The sequence below is a fragment of the Eumetopias jubatus genome, unplaced genomic scaffold (assembly GCF_037043125.1).
Source record: "Eumetopias jubatus isolate StellerSeaLion01/CBP00866 unplaced genomic scaffold, mEumJub1_p1.0 scaffold_5, whole genome shotgun sequence".
NCBI classification, from domain to species: Eukaryota; Metazoa; Chordata; class Mammalia; order Carnivora; family Otariidae; genus Eumetopias; species Eumetopias jubatus.
In genome coordinates, this window is record NW_028274811.1 from 7744813 (window position 1) to 7753825 (window position 9013).

The following is a 9013-nucleotide window of genomic DNA, read 5'->3' on the forward strand; positions in this document are numbered from 1 at the left end:
TTCCTACTTTTCTTACTCTTAATTATGGTCTCTCCATTCCACTCAGTGAGTCCCCTTTCACATTTCTTGTAGGGTTGGTTTAGTGGTCATGTATTTTTTTTTTTTTTATTTTTTTTTTTTAGAAAGGCAGACTGGCACGTGCAGCGCCTCATTTGGATGTGTCTGGAGTATTGGAAGCTTGACTACCCCACGTTCTCCTACAAATGGACCTTGAGAGCTTGTTTGGAGGTTCTAGCAGGGGAGCAGCTACTCGTATACCCTTGACCAAAGAACAGTCCTCCTCTATCGGGGAAGGTCGTGCTTTTCGACCGAGCGCGCAGCTTTGGGAGGGACGCACATGGAGCGGTGAGGGAGGAAGGGGACACCCACCTAGCCAGCCAGATCAGCTAAATCAACCCTGGCAATCAATGGGGTGCCAGATGTCGCAGCGAGATCGCCCTCACATCCTCCTCTAATTTTTTTATGTCTGAGAATTATTTATCTCTCCTTGTATTCCAAATGATATCCTTTGTGGATGAATATAGTGTTCTTGGCCACATTTTTTTTTTCCTTTCAACACTTTGAATATATCCTGTCATTCCCTTCTGGGCAGCATTTATTTATTTATTTTCCTGCTGAAAAATCAGCTGATAGCCTGATGTGGTGTCCCTTGTGTGTAACTATTTTCTTTTTTCTTATTGCTTTTAAAATTCTCTACTTATTATTATTTTGTGCCTTTTTAATAGTATTCATCTTGGTATGGACTTTACTGAGGGTTCTCTGTGTCTCCTGGATCTGGAATTCTGTTTCCTTCCCCTTATTTGGGAAGTCATCGGTTATTATTTCTTCAAAAACCTTTTTGTGTTCTCTGTGTCTCCTGGATCTGGAATTCTGTTTCCTTCCCCTTATTTGGGAAGTCATTGGATATTATTTCTTCAGAAACATTTTTGGTCACCCTTCTCCATCTTCTTTTTCTTAGATCCCTATACACAGATATTATTGCACTTGATGTTATTGCCGAGTTCCCTAAGTCTATTCTCATTTTTTTCTCAGCTGCTCAGCTTGATTACTTCCTATTATTCTGTCCTCCAGTTTGCTGATTCATTCGGCTTCCTCTTGCATGTTGTTTATTCCATCTGCATTTTAAATTTCAGTTAGAATATTCTTCATCTCTCTTTTTTTTTCTTCCTGTTTTCTATATCTTTGTTAAGGGTCTCCTGCTGTGCTCACTCTTCTGTAAAATCCCATTAATATCTTTATGATCATTACTTTAGATTCCTTTTTAGGCATATTACTTTACTCTGTTTCATTTTGTTCTCTTGGTGATTCTGTTCTGGTTTTCATTTGGGATATATTTCTTTGTCTCATTTTGTCTAAATCTCTGTGTCTGTTTCTCTGTGTTAAGAAAGCCATCTTTGTCTCCTGTTCTTGAAATAGTGGTCTTATGGAGAAGAGGTCCTGCAGTGCCTTGCGGTGCAGTGATCCCTGTTCACAAGTGCCTGGTGCTTCAAGCATTTCTCTTATGTGTGTTATATGCACCTAGTGTTGTGACTGAGCCACATTTCCCTTCATCTCAGTTTTCAGCAGTGGCTGTCTTTCTTGTTGTGGGCAGTGTTTGGTACCTATGGTGTTAGTAAGACAGTGTGGTCCTCCTTGGCCATGAATTGAGATGTACCAGGCATTTTAAGGAGATACAGTAGCACGAAACTTTCCCTGCATTGTCCCCTGAGACACTTTCACCGGTGGGTGGGCCCAGTAGTCAAACCAACTATATGCCAACATACATTCCTGAAGTATGAGTTTAACTAGCCCGTGTCACTATCTTTCCCTCTCCCCAGGGCAGGGGTTACTCTGGAGTTGTGCTGGCACTTTTCATGGCCGCTTGACACTGCCAGGCTGTGGCAACACTGTGGATGGGCTCCAGCCTAGACTGTATTGTAGGTGACTGATTCACAAAGTGTTTGAGACAGATGTGTAATGTCAGCAAGGATTGTGTGCAGGTCTTCTATGAGAGGAGACCAGTAGCTGGAGAGAGCAAGGCCAATGGAGTTGGAGGAGGCAGATGCACAGACTGCATGCAGGGGCACTGCAACACTGTTATGAGGTCAGGTAGCAGATAGAAAAGTCCTGTTTGCCTGCATGAGACTATTTGTTTATGCTGGGAACGGAGTAAGGAAAGGCACCTTCAAAGTTTTGTTGTTGTTGTTGTTGTTGTTTACTGGAGAAATCTCCCAAGGATCTCTGGCCGTCCAGAACATGGTCTGAGATCATTAAGTTAATATCTCTTCCATATGCCCCAAGTGTTTGGCAAACTGTTTCTTCTGTGCTGTATCTCTTTGGTCTGTCTGTTGTGTGGTCTCTTCAAAGGCATAGAATCAGCTTCTTCTCACCCTACTTGTTCTCCCAGACCTGATCCCACTGATTATTAAAGTTCTAAGTTTAAGTCCTGCTGGTTGTAAGAGCTCACAAAATCCAGCCCCTTTAGTTTTCAAAACCAAATATTATGGGTATTTGTTTTCCCTCTGTGGACTGTCCATATGTATGGGTCTTTTTCTCTCCCCTATAAGTGCCCTCAGTGTCCCTCACTCACACAGACAGTCCTGTGGGTCTATTTAGCTCCCAACAGCACCTTTGCCCCTCCTACTTTATTTGATGTGGTCTCTTCTTTACATTTAGTTGTAGAGTTTGTTTTGGCAATGTTTGGGCCATTTTGTGGATTATTTACAATGATGTGAGTATTATCTAGTTGTATGCATGGGATGAGGTCAGCTTAGGTTCCTCCTAATCTACCATTTCCCCTCAAATCCACAATGACTAATTTTGGGGGAAAAAAAGCCTCAAGTTCTGTTCAACAGGGAGATGCAGGAAAACTCTGAACTTACCTCCTCCTCTCCTCATGAAATCTACACCTATATATAGAACAATTCCTACTGAAGAACTGAGGGCTGAGTGAACAGCATCTACACTTAAAAAAATAGAGAGATCACATACAGAATGGAAAGAGAGATGGAGACTTGGTAACAAAAGGACCTTCCCCCCAAGCTGAGAAATGCTATGGACAGGGATACTACTAAGGGTCCTTGAACAGATTTGTCTGCCCTGGGGCACAGAAAGAACCCACAACTTAAAAGCGTAAATAGAATGTCAAATGATGTGGGACCATCAAGCAGACGGTTAGGAAAGAATTCCTGAGTCTTTTTCAGTGCAAAAAGTTGCTTTTATTAAAGAGTAGGGACAGGACTCATGGGCAGAAAGAGTTATACTTGTGATTGTGAGGAGTAACTGATTATATATTTGCTGGTGAGATTGACTTAAAGATAGCTAAGTCTCTAAGGAATGTGTGTGTTGAAAGTGAGCTTTACAAGGGCCTTGGAGGTCTGATTTTTGTCAAGATCAGGTTACCATTCACTATGTAGTAAACCATTAGTCATGAGACCCTTTAGGAATGTCATCTTCTGCATGTCTTAGGTGTATATTAGTGGGCCACATGTTGTAAGATGATTCCTTTGTGGTTATATTCTTCCTGCCTTTGTTTTCCTCATCACAAATGATTCAGGACTTAATTTTCCACAAATAGCAGGGGAGGTGCTGAAACTGTCTTTGGCATGGAGAGGATGTTGAACACCAAGGTTTATATTCTCCTTCCAGCTTAATAGCATGGACAGTAGCAAGGTTCATGCCTTATTCTGCCTGCCAATTAAATGAGCCATGTCTCTTATAAAAAAGACAAAAATAATAAGTGTTGTTCAGGATGTAGAGAAAAGGAGATATTTGTGCACTGCTGCTGGGGATGTCAATTGGTAGAGCCACTATATGAAAGAGCATGAGAGTTCCTTAAATAATTAAAAATAGAAATAATACATGATACTGCAATCCCAGGTAAATATAGATATATACCCAAAGGAAGTAAAATCCATACTTTGAAGAATATGTGCACTCGTATGATTATTGCAGCATTATTCACAATATCTAAGATGTGAACAACCTAAGAGATAATCAACAAAGGAATGGATAAATATGGAATATATAAGAGCCCTGAAAACGTTATTACTTCCATTTTTAACAACATATATGAGACTGGAGGACATTATGCTAAGTAGAATGAGTCACATGTGGAAATCTAAACAGTGCCCAATTACACTGGTGGGTGCTATCTAAAATGATCAATCTCTTAAAAGTAGAAAGTTAAAGGGCAGTTGTCAGTGGCTGATGGGAAGGGGAAATGTGGGGAGATTTGTGTCAAAGGCTATAAAATCTCAATTATGCAAGGTGAATAAGTTCTGAAGATCTCATGTACAGCAATGTGAATATAGTTAATGATACAAACGGTGTTATACTCTTGAAATTTTCTATTAGAGTTATTTTATTTATTTATTTTAAATTTTTAGAGAGAGAGAGAACAGGTGTGCGTGAGTAGAGGATGGGGGACAGATGGAGAGGGAGGGAGAGAATCAGAAGTAAGCTCCACACTCAGTGCAGAGCCCAACACAAGACTCAATCTTACCACCCTGAGATCATGACCTGAGCCAAAGTCAAGAGTCAGTCATTTAAACAACTGAGCCACCCAGGTGCCCCCAATTTTTAATTTAATACAGGTTTTCAATAGATAAATTTGTATATTTTGGAATGTATATTTCTTATATATTCATCCCAAAGAATAGACCGTTAAAAAAAACACTGAGAAGCCTTGTTTCAACAGGACTCTTGTTTCGACAGAAAGTTTATAGAACATTACCAATTCTTTCCTGTCTGACTTCTCCCCTGACATGTCTTAGAAAACAAAATTTCTGATGTCTATGCTAGTACTAAATAGTCACTCCCTTGTCTGACTCTCAAGTATGGGAAAGGCATATATTCATATTTCCCATTATATTATTTAAATTCAAACTTTTATTTTGGGGCAGGTCTCACAAAAAGCAAGGGATGTTTGTATCCAGTAAGCAAACAGCACAAGAATAATAAATAAAAATTTATCGCAATTCACCCTGTTTTCAGAAGAGCCCATCATATGATTTTTGAGCTGTGAATGGTGTGAATCATAGAAACCATTCTTAGGGACATGTTGGATATTGATTTTGGTCGTGAAGTGTCAAGAGATCATTGTGTCAACATTTCTGGATAATCTGACTGTCTTTCACTCTTTTTAATATAATATTTTCTGCTTAAGTTTTGCTGAATTTATTTCTGTTAAGAGATCCCTTTAATCACTGAATAGTTCAGAAATCTCAAAGGCTCACTTAGTTTTAGTATAAAAATATCGAAATTCATGGCGCCTGGGTGGCTCAATTGGTTAAGCGACTGCCTTCGGCTCAGGTCATGATCCTGGAGTCCTGGGATCGAGGCCCACATCAGGCTCCCTGCTCAGCACTGAGTCTGCTTCTCCCTCAGACCCTCCCCCCCTCATGCTCTCTCTCTCTATTTCATTCTCTCTCTCAAATAAATAAATAAAATCTTAAAAATATATATATATATATATCCAAATTCGTTGTATATCTTCTAAGATGTGGATCTTCTATTTTGGGGAAAATAATTACCATTTTTTCCAATTCTAATATAGCAGACATCCATCACTGTGATGCTTTAGATAATACAGAGTTCCTTACATGTTTATTCTTCCTTATTTACACCTGAGCTCATAAAATAAAGAGTATAGTAGAATTATCCCATAAACAGTGATGGCCATTCATCTATAGTGTTCAAGTGTAGAGCTAAGCTGCAGGTAATGGGAAGACCTCTGTAAGCCCGAGAGTAAACAGGTCTATCTATTAATAATGGTGATGCAGAGAGGTTAACACCAAACCAACCCCCAAATCTGGTTCAGTGGAATTATAAGAACACTATATGTATAATGAAATGCCCATAAAAAAATTATCTTATGAAATGGTAATAGTGGCTGTTGGGGATGTACAATTTGAATATTTGGAGGGATGACTGAGGAGTGGCTCAGACTGATTAATCTGCACTCAACAGTATACAACTCCCCTGAATCCTTATACAAAATGGTTATTCTTCCGTAGTTCATTTTGCATCTCCCCAATAATAATTATTTATCCTGACAGGGTAGACCTGTGATCAACTGCTTTCATAGGATTTGTCTAGTTACTTCCAGGGCCCTGCTCATAAAATATATAAACTTGTATTTCCTCTTTAGTGGTGCAAGAATATCTAATTCCATGCAGAACTCTTTGGCTAATCTCTATATCTATCACTTCTGAAAATTAGGAAAGCAAAAAATCACTATTCACTAGTTAAGTACAAACTATAACAGAAATCAAACTCATTAAACCTGATAATGTTATAACAGTTATTGTTCTTTCCCCCTATTTTATCCATTTGGGGAGATATGCTAAGTATGTTAGAACTATTATAATGAATAATACCATCAACTTGGACTGTTTCTATTATCATTTCAATGAATTAATAAAATCTTATTGCACACAATTAAGGGAAATATATGTTCTTTACATTTATCGAAAAATTGCTAGAAAGAAAACAATAACACTGATTGAGAATATTGAATTATTGTGTCAAGTATCAATTATTTAAATTGTCTAAAGTAATGTAGTCTCTGTCTTCAATCCTGGAATGACATTGTTCTTGAGTGTAAAAGGTGAAATTGATGTACTTCTAAGGCCATGGTCATGAGAACTTTGTCTACATTTCCACAGAACAGAACCTCTGAATCACTGTTCTCAGGGCCTCCATCACCTCCTTGTTTCTCAGGCTGTAGATGATCGGGTTGAGCATTGGGGTCAGGATGGTGCAGAAGACAGCCAGGACCTTGTCCTCTGTGGGAGATCGGAAGGATCTTGGGCGTAGATAAGTGTAAGCAAAGGGTGCATAATAGAAAGTTACCACAGTGGGTGTTGCAGGTCGAATAAGCCTTCTGCTGAGCTCATGTGGCAGATTGCAAGGATCACATGGCCATAGGAACATGCAATGTCAATGAAAGGAAACACAAGGAAATGGGTGGTGCTCACAAACCATGTGTACTCAGAGACTCAGGTGTCCATGCAGGCCAGAGTCAACATGGCGGGGACATCACAGAAGAAATGGTTGATGGCTCTGGATTGACAATAAGGGATACGGAGGACACATACAGTGTGGGCACAGGAGTTGATTGAGCCCATTATCCAAGATCCTGTTATCATCAGCACACACACTCTTTTGCTCATATGAATGGGATAGTGAAGAGGAAAGCAAATAGCCACATAATGATCATAAGCCATAGAGACCCACATTAATCCTTCTGCACTAGCTAAAGTCAAGAAGAAGAAGCTCTGAACGCCACACCCAATGAGTGAGATGGACTTGTTTCCAAAGATATAATCAAAGGCCATCTTGGGGACAATGGTGGAGATGAAGTTCAGGTCCATGAGGGAGAGCTAAGCAGAAAACACATGGGTGTGTGGAGATAGGTGTCCAGGAGGATAAGGACCATCATGGACAGGTTGCCAAACAGAGCCATTAGGAAAATAAGTACAGTGAAAATGAAAAGAAACAGGCCAATTCTTGATGGTGGAAAGAATCCCAATAATAGGAAATCAGTCAATATTTGGTTGTAATTTTCCATTTTCTTTTAATTGCTTTTCATGAAGAAAGAGAAAAACTCATCTGTGGTAGATAAATAAAATGTGATGTTTTTATCATTTTTTTCAAATTATTTTAGTCTATTTGTGAAATTTTCATAAAATACCCAGTTCCTTAAATAAATATTCAATGTTTCTTATTTTAAGAAAGAATATCTATGTAGTTTCACAAAGTCACAAGTTCAGATGGTAAGCATTTCCATTCAGAATCTACTGTAAAAAATCCATGAAATAATAAAAAGAAAAAATCTATACCTACCTGAATATGATATGAATAATTTTATGCCCTTCATAAATTCATGTAACAAAAGTATTACATTTTTAATTAAGCATAAGCATAATTTTTATTGAACTCAGACTGAGCACAAGTTGAATCACAATTCAAATGAATATGGGTTTGGCTCATTTGTATTTTTTATACCATTTATACTAGGACTTCATTAAATTTAAGATCTCCCTAGCATGAATTCAATCATACCCACTAAATGTTTATTTTAATGTTGACAGAGTAGAAAATTTTTGAATGTATAAAGAAATAATTAGATTAATGTTTACCCATTTCTTCTGCTTCTAGCCACTGAAGTAAAAATAACTAGCCTATGCATGGTCTATTTACAAAAACTCTCACCTGTGTTGATTACTTTCAACGCCCCTGAAATCTTTGACATTTAAACATTAGCATTAATTTCACCGCGCATAAGGGAGAATTCATGGCATCTGTCTGAAGTGACATATTGTTTGAGAGACAGAACATGTTTTGTTCCTGGGCCATTCACATATGTGGAAGGGAAGACACAGACAGGAACTTTGTTGACCATCTCACTAGCATCCTGGACGAGGGTCAGAAATCATGTCAACTTGACAACCATCTTCTGAGATGGGTATCACCATCAATACTTGTAACATAATGGACATTCATAGAATTTAAGTAACTTACCCTGAGCTAAAAAGATATGTTTATCCTTTATCTTATAAGAAGCCATGAAAAGGAAAGAAGGATTATTTAGGTTAATCACCCCTTATTTCCATTAAAGTAACTATTTAAACAAGAATTCTCTATTCCTACTAGGCAGCAGATGATGACAAATATATTTGATAAATTATTTTATGCCCAAATTATATTATTTTAGAGATTAAAGTTACACATTTTACATCTTCTCCTTGGAGACATGTTTCCTCAGTTCTCTTGATTTTCCTGTATTCTCACTGGCTCCCTACAACAACCCAGCAGTTAACATCTGGCCTCTACTAAATGGAAGAAGGGAGGCCTCAGAATATCATTTACCAATAAATAATAACTCAAGAGATTCTCTCCTCCTCTCCTTCTCCCTCCTATTCATGCTCTCTCTCAAATAAATGCCTAAGTCCTCCAAAAAAGAAAGAGAAGAAGAAGAAGAAGAAGAAGAAGAAGAAGAAGAAGAAGAAGAAGAAAAAGAAGAAGAAGA

At 38.3% G+C, this 9013-nt stretch overlaps 1 pseudogene; it reads right to left on the reverse strand.

Moving 5' to 3' along the window:
• Positions 1 to 6633: 6633 nt before the first annotated feature.
• LOC114203886 (olfactory receptor 2L3-like) lies at positions 6634 to 8752 on the reverse strand (annotated as a pseudogene).
• Between the last annotated feature and the right edge of the window lie 261 nt (positions 8753 to 9013).